The sequence below is a fragment of the Podarcis raffonei genome, chromosome 10, assembly GCF_027172205.1.
Source record: "Podarcis raffonei isolate rPodRaf1 chromosome 10, rPodRaf1.pri, whole genome shotgun sequence".
In the NCBI taxonomy this organism is placed as follows: domain Eukaryota; kingdom Metazoa; phylum Chordata; class Lepidosauria; order Squamata; family Lacertidae; genus Podarcis; species Podarcis raffonei.
The window spans coordinates 1,606,191-1,619,089 of NC_070611.1; the positions used below are offsets into that span (position 1 = coordinate 1,606,191).

At 44.8% G+C, this 12,899-nt stretch overlaps 2 protein-coding genes across 7 annotated transcripts in view; one reads left to right on the forward strand and one right to left on the reverse strand.

Annotated features, from left to right (window-relative positions):
• The window catches only part of NUDT5 (nudix hydrolase 5), a 28,502-nt gene extending 17,568 nt beyond the window's left edge, over window positions 1–10,934 (reverse strand). For 2 of the 6 annotated variants that reach the window (XM_053405700.1, XM_053405698.1), the window contains exons 1-2: window positions 10,840–10,923; window positions 9,049–9,188 (exon numbers count right to left, since the gene is read on the reverse strand). The gene's annotated coding sequence lies outside the window, so the exon portion shown is untranslated. Of the gene's footprint in view, window positions 1–9,048; window positions 9,189–10,839 lie in introns of all 6 variants that reach the window. The other 4 variants (XM_053405701.1, XM_053405697.1, XM_053405702.1 and 1 more) reach the window with 3 other exon arrangements.
• Window positions 1–12,899, forward strand: part of CDC123 (cell division cycle 123) — a 105,654-nt gene that overhangs the window by 44,621 nt on the left and 48,134 nt on the right. The gene's annotated exons all lie outside the window — the stretch shown is intronic.

A 12,899-nucleotide genomic window follows, 5' to 3' on the forward strand; every position in this document is an offset into this window, starting at 1 on the left:
TCATTGTATGCTTCACACGCTACAAAAAGAAGGAAGAGGTATGGAACAACATCAGAAACTTAACCAACCTTCGATATGGAGAAACCCCCATTCTGGCCCTACAGGACCTATCTCAGGATACCCTAAACCGGAGGAAAAGCCTGCGCCCATGCACCCAGCGTCTCCAACAAGCAGGGATCAAATACCGATGGGGCTTCCCCTTCCGCCTCATTGTAACAACCAATACAACACAACACATGGCTACCAACATACCTGAGGCCCTGCAACTACTAAAGAACCTTGAACTCGACCTCCTGCCGGAATGGGAACCGACAAACCCACCAAGTGACAGCCCCAACCACGAGGAAACAACAGCAAACAACTGGACGACGGTACAGAAGAAAAAGAAACAACAGAAGCGGCACAACAACGCAAACCAATACAGACAAGCATCATGCTCAGAACCGTCCCGCCGGCCATACGACACAAGAAACCAGAGCAAGATCAACCAAACCAATTCATCACAGATGGACAACCCTACAACAACAACAACCGCAGCTGAATGAAGCAACCAGGAAAAAACCATAAACTGAAGGACTGGTGATTCCCCCCCCCGTTCCCCCTCTCTCTCTCCCCAAAAACATAGATTTAGTTAACACCATCAACATCCCCCCCAGCCCCGCACCCCCACAGAAATCCCCACCCCAACACCAGTCCAGACGACCTCAACCACACTCCCCATCACCCACAACTTCAACACCCTCATACTCCATACTAAGGAAAAACAACTCCAACCTTAATAACACATCCCACAATCAGGCTAAAATCTAATACCCAACCAGCACTATGGTGGCACCAGAGCGTACCAGCACCCACATCCCCACCCCAACACACCAACAATGTTGCTCATAACATTGGCAACATTGCTTAGGAACCTTATACTTGACAGCGACGTTACAAAGTCACTTCACACTGTCTCGCTGATCACCCCCCATCGCAAACAACAGGGGGGATGGCCTGCCCTTGAACACGGCCCTCCACACCAGCTGAGACCTAGGACCAACCGGCTAAATGCCAGATGGCCTAAAATACCCCAAACAAACACCTATATGACTACATATAGGAAACTCCCTACAACTTACCCCCTACTCTTTAACCCAAATCTCACTCTAATCCAGGGGTGTCAAACTCAAATTCATCGGGGGGCCGCATCAGCAGTTTGGTCACCCTCAAAGGGCTGGTTGTTCAGGCAGCCGTTGGATCTGTCACATCACAGGATGGCATGCGCTCAATATAAAAACAAGTGGAGGTTTCCTGAATGCATGTAAAGTGGAGGTTTCCTGTGTAGAACGGCTGGCGCCGCTAGAGGACAGGCGTTCTCTGGCTTGTAGGCTGCCGTGCATGCGCTGAAGAGGCGGCTTTCTTGTGTCAAAAAAAAGGGGGGGCTACACGGGCCACATGGCGAGGTCTGGCGGGCCGGATTCGGCCCGCAGGCCTTGTGTTTGACACCCGTGCTCTAATCCCACTAGCCCCCCACCCACCACACCCTAGGTCAGCGCAACCCCACTGGTTCTTTAAACAACACGAAGAGAGAGACACAAGACAACCCGAACGGGTTGGCAGGGAATCGCCCCACATAATAGATAAGCAAGATGGCTAACCTAAAAGCAATCACATTAAATGTGAGTGGGCTGGGAAACCCCATCAAAAGAAAACGCATCACCTCATACATAAACACCATGAAACCACACATCACCTTCCTACAAGAAATACACAACCCACCCAAAGGCAGCAAACTCCTGAGCGACCCCCGCTTCAGTCAACAGTGGGTCGCACAAGGCTCAGGGAAAGCTCGTGGTGTAGCCATAATACTCAGTAGAGACCTGAACTTCACTGCCACAACAGTCCTCAAGGACAAAAAAGGCAGATTCATTTTCGCTAAAGGGATAGTAGATGGCAAAATCAAACTGACAATCGGCTCCATATATGCCCCAAACACGAAACAATTAGAATTCTTCCAGAAGACACTAAACAAATTCCTCTCCTTCTCTGAAGGGGAAGCAATCCTAGGAGGGGACCTCAATCTAAATATGAAAGGTTTATCCCTCAAAGATATCCACCCCACAACCCCATGGGCAACCTTCCTCCGAAGGAAACCCCCAACAACTAGGAACTCTTACAAGTTACTAAAAATGCTAAAAAACAGGGGTCTCTACGACATTTGGGGTGAGCAAAACCATACCAGACATCAGCCATACATTCAGACATCAACCAGACATCAGCCATACATTCCAATCGGGACGTCATGATACAGTGTCCAGACTGGACAGCATTCTACTCACTGGACGTCATGATACAGTGTCCAGACTGGACAGCATTCTACTCACACAGGGTCTGATCCCCTCAGTGGAATCAACAAACATAGGTAACATTAAAATCACAGATCACGCCCCAGTAGAAGTCATCGTTAAAATAGGAGAAGGAACACAAACCACCCCATCATGGTCCTTCAGTCCCATCCTAACTACAAACAAACAAATTAGAGAGAGTCTCACAAAAACCCTCCAAAACTACTTCAAGGAAAACGATGTAAACAATATAACAACCCCCCTCCTATGGGACGCAATGAAAGCGGTCACCAGAGGAGCTTGCATAAAAGAGAAAACATTCCTTAAAAAACAAACCTCCTCAAAAATTAGCAAAATAGAACAAGACATCACAGTCCTCTCATCACGCTACAAACAAACAGGATCTAAAAAACTCCTCAAACTTATAGAACAAAAAAGGAGAGAACTAGACTCCCTAGAAATTAACAAAACAATGATCAACATTCTATACTCTAAACAACGTTTCTACGAATATGGAGGGAAAAACTCCAGATTACTAGCAAATAGATGTAGGAAAAAAGCACTCAAAACAAGAATACACTGCATCACCAAAAAAGACGGCAACATAACATTCTCCCCCGAAGAAATAACCTCAGAATTTGCAGAATTCTACTCCAATCTATACACCTCCCATAACCCACCAGAGAAGGAAATCAGAACATTTCTAGCAGGACTGACCATGCCTACCCTAACTGATGAGGAACAGGAATTCATGGACAGCCCTATCACCCCAGAGGAAATAGATGCGGTCCTCAAAAACCTGAAACCACACAAAGCCCCAGGCCCAGATGGCTTCACAGCAGAATTCTATAGGAAATTCAAAGAACCCTTGATGCCCTGCATGACCCGCATATTCAACGACAGCATAAAAGGGGGCCCCATCCCCAAAACCTGGACCCACTCCAAAATAGTCTCCATCCCAAAACCACTAAAAGATAGCCTCAAAGTAGAATCATACCGCCCAATCTCATTAATAAACCAAGACTACAAGATATTCACATCAATCTTGGCCAACCGCCTAAAAATCTTCCTACACAAGTTAATAGCCCCAGACCAGACTGGCTTTGTCCCTGGCCGCAATATAACAGACCCCATCAGGAAACTACTGAACCTGATCGAACACAGCAAGGCAACCAAACTCCCATTGACAATTATGTCCCTAGACATCCTCAAAGCCTTTGATTGCTTGGAGTGGAAATACATATTAGCAGTACTAACTAACATGAAATTTGGCCCCAACTTCCTACAAATCGTCAAACAAATATACTCCCAAGCCTCAGCAAAATGCAGAACTAACAATATGTATTCTAATACTATAGCTATCCAAAGAGGCACGAAACAAGGATGCCCACTGTCTCCCTTCTTATTTATCCTGGCTCTGGAACCCTTAGCAATCTGCATCCGAGCAGCCACAGACATCAAGGGAGTGGAAATAAAAGGCAGAACCTATAAATTAGGGCTCTTTGCAGATGACCTAATGGTCACAACACCAGACCCCATAAGCACAGCAACCTCCCTAATCAGAGAACTCAACACATTTGCAATGGTGTCGGGCCTACAGGTAAATTTTACAAAGTCAGAAGCTATGTGCTTCAACACCCCTCCTCACACCCAAAAAGAACTCATGAAGGTCACCAAAATAAAACTTTGCCACACAAAGTTCAGATACCTAGGGGTACAAATAACCAGAAACCTCAATAAATTGTACCTCCACAACTACAAGCCCCTGTGGCGACAAATTAACAAAGACCTAAAGAGATGGAATAACATGAATTTCACTCTCTCAGACAAAATAGCCATGAACAAAATGATCACACTCCCAAAACTAACCTACCTATTCCAAACCCTCCCAACCTGGATCCCCTCAACCCAACTTCACAGTTGGCAGAGAAAACTACACTCTTTCATCTTCTCACATAAAAAACCAAGAATAAGCCCCAAATACCTGCACCTCCCCACCTCAGAAGGAAGATGGGGAATCCCCAACATAGAAGCCTATTACAATGCCAACCAAATACGCCATATAATCCCATATATACTAGAAGATGAGACAAAACAATGGGTACACCTAGAGAGGGACACAATTGAAAACACCTGCACCACAACATGCCCACTCCTCCCAAACAAACTAAAGAAAATTCCCACAACACTTAACAGGTACACACAGACCATGCTCAAAGCATGGAAAACACAAATAGGCAAACTATCCCCAACCCCATCCCCACTAATCCCCCTGGCGTACCACCCATTATTCCACCATGCAGCACAAAACCTCCAGATAAAAACCTGGCGAACCAAAGGCTTGTATTGCCTAATAGACTTTTATAAAAATAACAAACCCTTGTCAACACAAGAAATACAAGACAAACTAGAAGACACCCAAATGACCTGGTTAACACAACACCAACTACATGCCCTCTTAAACAATCCAACAGTAAAATCAGCAGCAACTAGGCCCCTGACAACCTTTGAAAACCTCCTCCTAACAACAAAGGGAAACGGTAAAGGGACGGTATCCGCAATATACAAAATACTACTCCAAAACCCCGCAAATCCCCTAGACGCAATCAAAAAACAATGGGAGAATGACATAGGCTATGAGATTAACCCCACTCAATGGACCAGAATGTGGTCTAAACCCCCCTTTAAATCCATATCAACGAAAAGAAAAGAACTCACACTGAAACTCACCTACAGGTGGTACCTAACACCAAGGAAACTAGCGCTAATACACCCAGGAACCTCACCAAAATGCTGGAGAGGGTGCACCTCCACAGGCACATACCTCCGCATGTGGTGGGAGTGTCCCAAAATTCAACTATTCTGGACAACAGCCATACAAGAAATATGTAAAATAACTAAGCAAGTAATAGACATCACCCCAGAATTGGCCCTACTAAACATCTTCCAAGACAACAATGCCCATTTACACCACAAAGAACTCATAACCCACCTGCTCTCAGCAGCCAGAAACACCATAACCAGACACTGGAGAGACCTGTCAGGAGTAAGCATGGACCAATGGTACCAAATAGTATGGGAAACAGCCCTACTAGAAAAATTAACTAATAAACTGAAACTGACACGGGGACAAACAGAAGAAGACGCTTTCACCCCGGTATGGCTCCCCTTTATCACATACACAACCCAACAGGACAATGACAATAATCCACCAACAGCATACAAATCAATATGGCTAACCTGATCCAAAACACACACCCACCTCACTCACACACGAAAACAAAGATCACCACAGCCAATCACAAGCAAACAATCACACCCTAGGCCAACCCCAACCTCTCTCACCACCAAAGGAACACAAGTGAACAACACAAGCAACGCTGACACCAAACTCTACATACATTAAACATAATAGAAACACCGCCACCCGACCCCACCCCATCCATCTTCCCTCTCTCCACCCCCCCTTTTCTTTTTTCTTTCTTTTTTCTTCTCCCCCTAATGCCTCAACAAATGAAACGGATTTGTAAAAATGTTACATGGAAGAAGAAGAAAAAATACGAGGCACTACACTTCTGTAAAACAAGAAAATCCTTAACAAAAAATATTTAAAAAAAAATAAACAACCAACATAGCTGAAGAGATTCAAGCATGAGAACATAGTATTGCACCATGACATAATTTTTAAATATGATTTCTGATTGCAACAACCATAATAATATATGCCAACTGGTACTGGAGTATCAATTTAAGCACCAAAATTAAGTGAATTTTATGAAAAATTGTGATACAAGAAAGTAAAGAAAGATAAAAGAAAGTAAAGAATTAAATTAATATGAGTGAAACCTCTCTGAAAACAAGTGGGGTTGCTTTATACAGTACTGAAATTTTAGAAGCCCCTCACAAAATTAGTTGCAACTTTAAAATGCAAGACACAGAGTGCCCCTTTGTACTGTAGCCTACAGTGTAATGACCTAGAACAAACAAAGTGAATTCCTGCATATTTTTACAGCCCCAAAGCATCAGGATAATTCCAAATGCAGTTATTAAACAGGTATTAAAGCTGCAATAACAGTATTCCCCCACTGAAGCAATCATAATTAAGGGAATTAACATAAATAGACAATGGGCTACATAGAGATCTGTTGGAATTTACAGGGAGTGAACCTTGATTGAAACCAATGGAAGAAGTAAGAAGCCAAATTAAGGATTGGTTATAGTATCATCAAATATATGATATGTTTAAATTAGATTTTTTTAAAAAATGGGTGTGATAGGAATGTTGAGGTCTTAGATATATGGTAATGTTCATAAGTGTACCAACCAAGCACGTACAAAGATCAGCACAGGAAGACCGACCTGAAACCATTTTGATTCCCAAACTGAGCAAATGATTTCTCTGCAAGGTCAAAGTGGGAAACCTCCCCATTGTCTCTTTCCTCACAAATCCTGTTTTAAGGACACATTTAAGATATGAATAGGGTGTGAGCCTGTGACATGGCCCAGGAACTAAGTATTTATCATTACAAAAGACTGGCCAGGCTCTCCAGGCAATCCAATCAAGTAACCTGCCAGACAGGAGATAAACAATGACAGGAGGAAAACAACATTCAAATTTCTGTTTTAGACCGCCTTTTCTGTGATGTAGGTATGATGTAGCTGAGGGGTGGTCTTAGGTTACACCCCTTCTGTGATGTGTGTAAGATGTTTCTGGGGGTGGTCTTGATCTACATGGTGGCAATTTCAAATAAGGGCTTGTGCGCCATTGTTCTGGGTTCCTCCTCCTTTCCTGCGGGTGAGGGGAGCACCCTGTGGCAACAGATCAATAAAGATCAAGCTTACTAGCTGCTTTGCTTCTCAATATTCTCTGGTTGGCCTGTTATTTTCTCCTACCAATAGGGAACCTACGTAAGGACTCTATACGGGCTCTTGGACACCCCATAAGGGGAAAGGGCAATTTTTGTTTACAACAGAGGGTTTCCAGATCAAAGCTCAGAGTCTGAAAGAGAATGATTATGGAATAGGGATAAATTATTGTCAAAAATGTATAACTTATTATTAGAATGGGAAATGAAAGACAAGTTAGTCAAAGCTTCAATGACACACTGGGCAATGGATATAGGGCAGGAGTAGGCAACCTAAGGCCCGAAGGCCCAATGGCCTTCTAAATCCGTCCTGCGGACGGTCCAGGAATCAGCATATTTTTACATGAGTAGAATGTGTGCTTTTACTTAAAATGCATCTCTGGGTTATTTGTGGCGTATAGGAATTCGTTCATCCCCCCACCCAAAAAAATATTCCGGCCCACCACATGGTTTGAGGGACGGTGGACCGGCCCATGGCTGAAAAAGGTTGCTGACCTCTGATATAGGGCATAACATAGACCTAAACCTCTGGGAGAAATCTGGAAGTGATTTGAAATGTACTGCATGTTATGCTTCGAGAATTACGGTATATGAAAATGATGCATAGATAGTATTTAACCCTGAGTAGGTTGCCAACCTAGCAGTTCGAAAGCACATCAAAGTACAAGTAGATAAATAGGTACCGCTCCGGCGGGAAGGTAAACAGTGTTTTCGTGCGCTGCTCTGGTTTGCCAGAAGCAGCTTAGTCATGCTGGCCACATGACCTGGAAGCTGTACACTGGCTCCCCCGGCCAATAAAGTGAGATGAGCACTGCAACCCCAGAGTTGGTCACGACTGCACCTAATGGTCAGAGGCCCCTTTACCTTAGGTTGGTCAATATGTACAAAGTTGGATCAGATCTGTGTTGGAAATTCAGAGAAACAAAAGGAACATTTTTTCACATGTGGTGGACATGTAAAAAGGCTAAAGGCTATTGGGAAATTATCTACAATGAGTTAAAAAAAATGTTTAAAACAACATTCCGCGAAAAAAAATGAGGTCTTTTTGTTGGGAATACTTCAGTCTGAAGTTCCCAGTTGTCAGAAAAAAAATATTTATGTACGCAACCATGGCGGCTCGAATTTTGCTAGCCCCAAAATGGAAAGTGAGAAAGATCCCTAGTAAGGAAGATTGTCAACTTAAGATGATAGAATTTGCGGATGCAGCAGCAGTAACCTTTTTTGGAACATTTTTGCTGAATATTTAGAAAATAATAGTGTACAATTTAAAATGCTGGTAGCATTTAGATAAAGTCAACAGTATGGTAAATATCTGAAGGATGTAAAATGGAGAAACGACTAGATTGGCTATAGTAAAATATGCAGGAATGATAGATAAGTAAAATGAACTATGAAATGGGAAGGAGGGAAGTCAATTGTTACATGGTATTATGTAAAATGTTTATTTTGAGATGTATAAACTGAAAAATTAATAAAATTTGTTATAATATATATATAAAGCTGCAATCTTAGTTCTGCTTTTTTTAATCCCCCCACATAATATAAATTTATTTCAAAATATACAAATATACAAATAATACATAAATAACAAACACATACAATTGATAACTTCTATATGAATCAAATAACAAAATCAAATATCCAAAAATACCCTTCCATTTCTACATATATTCAAGAAAAGAAAAAAGGAAACAAAAAAGAAAAAGACAACACTAAAACAATGACAAGAGCCCACATTTTCTTAAAAAAATTAAAACAAAACACAAACACACACACACACAAAAATAACACAACATATCTTTTGTTAGATACTATTTAATACGATTCAATCCCGTATTAGTATTTCTCATAAATACCTTTCATATGCATTGAATTTCTTTATGTATTTACTTGTTATGGACTTCCATCCACCTCAAAACGGTTCATTTTTTCTTACTAAAATCTTTCCTGTGTTTAATGTTTCCTCGTCATCTTGGTATGAGGAAACAATATATCCCTATTGTTACAGAAATTACAGGGGGGTTTACGGAGTTATTCCATACACAACCAAATCTTAGATATGGCACCTTGTTTTGATAAATAATTGTTGAAGCATTCCCACCCCTTTTTAACGTTTTCTGATGACTTATTGATTCCGTCATTTTACAAGTTCCAAATACTCGCAGAGTTTTAATTGCCATTCCTCTCTAGATGGAATGTGCTTGCTCTTCCAATACTTTGCCATTACTGTAGTACTCTTGCTGCAGTTGCTGCATAGAGAAATGTTCTTCTTCTTTCATTTGGAATGTCATGTAAGAATACCTAGTAGGAATGCATCTGGATTTTTTTCTTAAATGTAAATTTTAATATTTTGTTCATCTCCTCATAGACCGTGTCCCAGAATTTTTAAAATTCTGGGCACATCCACCACACGTGGGGAAAAGTTCCTTCATGAGATTTGCATCTCCAACATTATTGTAACTTTTATTTATTTTAGCCAATTTTGTAGGGGTTAAATACCATCTAAACTGCATTTTCATAAAGTTTTCTTTGATTAAGTAACATGCTGTAAATTTTAGGTTTCTTTTCCACAACTCCCATTTTTGTAATTCTATGGGATGTCCTAAATCTTGTGCCCACTTTATCATTACTTTTTTATTTCTCCGTCCTTAAAATTCCAAACTAGAATTAACTTATACATTTTTTATAATGTATTCTTATAATGTAACAGTTCCTTCTCTAGTGCTGAAATTTTGTTTTCAAATCCGTTCTTTTTTATGTTTGTCAAAAATTGCATTTATTTGATGGTATTGTAGGTAGGTAATTCCTATGAGTGCAGAGGGGGAAAACGTTGTGGTGCATCTGCAGCAGCACAAGTGAATGCCTTCATCTGCCACAGCTGCAACAAAGCATGTCTCTTCCGTATTGGTCTCTACAGCCACAGCGGGCTCGGTTAATTCTTCAGCGGTTTGACTTTGCCCCCGATGGTGCACTCTTCCAATGTCTCTCGAGACAGATGGGTGCCAACCAGATGTGCAAATACGTCCTTCTCAATATAGCTTTAGAGGAAGTTGCCCTGCAAGCCACTGGGGGCATTTGCAGCATTTATTTTCCAGGGGAAGCGAGTCATCCCTCCTGTGGTGCCCATTCCAAAGGAGGCCTAGTCAGTCCTCCTGGGTGGTGAACACGGGGACGCATCCAGACCCACAGGCAGCGCTCGCTCAGAGCTGATCTGCGGGGCTGGCGGCCCCTCGGCGACCCCCGGGGCGAGGCCAGACCCGCTCTCTCCCGGCGCCTTCGGGGCTGCCGATGCCTCAGGAGGAGACCACAGAAAGGGAACAGCGACAGACCCGCCTGGAGGGATCCTGGCCGAAGGCCCGGGAAGGAGGCTCGCGAGGGGACCCGGCTGGCCCGCCAGTGCTTCAGTTTTTCAACGGGGAGCCTAATCGCCCCCGCAGACTGTGCTGTTTCCTCCTGAGGAGCAGCGAGGGGCTCCCGCTTGGCGCTCATAACTGGGGGGGCGGGGCGATTCAGCTCTGCAGTCCGTGTGGCAGAACCGTAGGGCGGGAAGGAGGCCTCGAGGGTCATCTAGCCCACCCCCCACCCCCGCCAAGGGAGAGGGAAAAAGAGTCGGCCTGGCGCGCGCCTCGAGCTCTCCTCGCCCTCACCTCAGAGCCCGCCGGGCGGGGGAAGCGCCTCCTCCAATCCCGCGCTTCTGACTGGCTGGCGCGCGGCGCCGGGGGAGCAGCACGTCGGCCGGGCGCGCCTGGCGGCTCCACCAATGAGCTCCGCGCTTCTACGGCGCCGCGAGGCAGGAGTCCAAAGGAGGGTAAAGGCTACGCAGGCGCACTCGGAGCCTCCGGCGCTGCTCTTTGGTCTTGCGCTCGGAGGGCCCCGAGATGTAACCGGGAGACTCGCACTCGGTGAAGCAGCTTCGGGTTCACTTTGGAAGAGGGCTCCCTCTACAGTTAACCATGGGAAGCGCAGGATTTCAGTTTGGCTTTGACTGCCTGCTCAACCCGTCCTTCCCCCACTTCGTGCTCTCCCTCATTCGGGTCTTGCGTAGTGCTTGGAAAACTTTTTGTTCAGGTTTTTTTTAAAAAAAAACAAGCCCATTTAACACACGGCGTCTGTGTCAGTAAGCGCTCAAGGCTTCTCCGTGACTGCAGCAGTGAGCTCCCCGCTGGAGCGGCTCCGCATTCCAACGCGAACATAAGAAGAGCCCCGCTGGATCCGGCCAGTTGCCCACCTAGCCCAGGATCCTGTTCTGACAGCAGCCAAGCAGATGCCTCTTGTGGGGAAGCAGGACAAGAGCACAAGAGCGCCTCTCCTCTCCTGGGGTTTCCAGCAATGGCCGCCCCCCTTCATTGCGGCAGCAGTGGGGAGGCTGTTGCAGGGCTCCAACACCAGCGCTTGCCTGGGGAGCAGGGTGCCGGGCGCCGGTGCCAGCCGCCCCCATCCCTCATCCAGGGCAGTAGTGCTGGGAGGCGGGCACACTGTGCACTCGGAACCCAGCGTTGGTGCCGGCTTGGGGAGCGGGATACCGAGTGCCAGTGCCACCCCCAACCCACTGGTTGGTTTGAGCATCAGGGTGATTAGGGCACCCCAAAAAAAGTCAGCGCTGGCCAAGGGAGCAGCTTATATCTGGGTATTGTATTTTTTCCCCTTGAATTTTAAAGGTGCAGCTTATTTGGGGGTGCAACGTATATTCAGGCCATTGCAGTATCTCCATGCATAACTCCTAACTCCAATCCTTAAAAGCCCTAACCCATAACACTGGACTTGTCTTTTAAACTATCAGTTGAGGGAGAGACGGGGCCCACTCATTTGCAAATGAGATTTGCTGTTGATCAATACCCAGAGGCTACTGGCTCACGCAGGAGACTAAATCTTGGCTTAAATTGCTTTTGACACAAGCTGATTCTTGAGGGTTAGAAGTGTACAATACACAGCTCAAATTCACATATGGGTCTAGCATAGCTTTAACACTCAACGCCTTAATTAAATCCTGTTAACTAGCTTGATCTAGAATTTAGGATGTCTTCTAATTCATAACACTAGATGACTATGTGCCGTGGGGAAAAACTGCTTCCTTTAGTCTGTCCTAAATCTTACAACTGGGTCTGTACCTGCCTCACATCCACAGCTGGCTAAGGATATTTTAGCACCTGAGGTGAACCACAAAATGGTGTCTTCCCCCACCAGGGAAGAAGAATGGAGTGAAGATCTACATCAAGAACAATGGGGGGGGTGAAGGGTCAAATCAACCATCATGTTGATGGCTTTTCAGCCGATTCCCTGGTGGCCTGCTGGAATGTGGAATTAACCAGGGTTATTGACCGTCTGGCTCCGAAGCGCCCTCTCTGGTTGTATGGAGCCCAGACAGCCCTGTGGTTTTCCCCAGAGCTGAGGGTGATGAAACAATTGCTGAGACGGCTAGAGCACTGGTGGTGGAAAACTTATTCTGAATTGGACCAGACACAGGTTTGAGCTCAACGTCAAGCCTACCAAGTGGTGATAGCAACAGCAAAGAGGACCTTCTTCACCGCCTCTATTGCATCTGCAGAAAACAGCAGCAGGAGACTCTTTCAGGTGGCTCGCAATTTAATGGAACCACCTTTGCCACTGGGGCCTGGTAAGGACCCCAAGATCTCCTGCAACAATTTTGCAGGTTTTTTTCAGATAAAGTCGGTTGGATTCAGAAAGAGGTAGACTCCACCATGGGAGC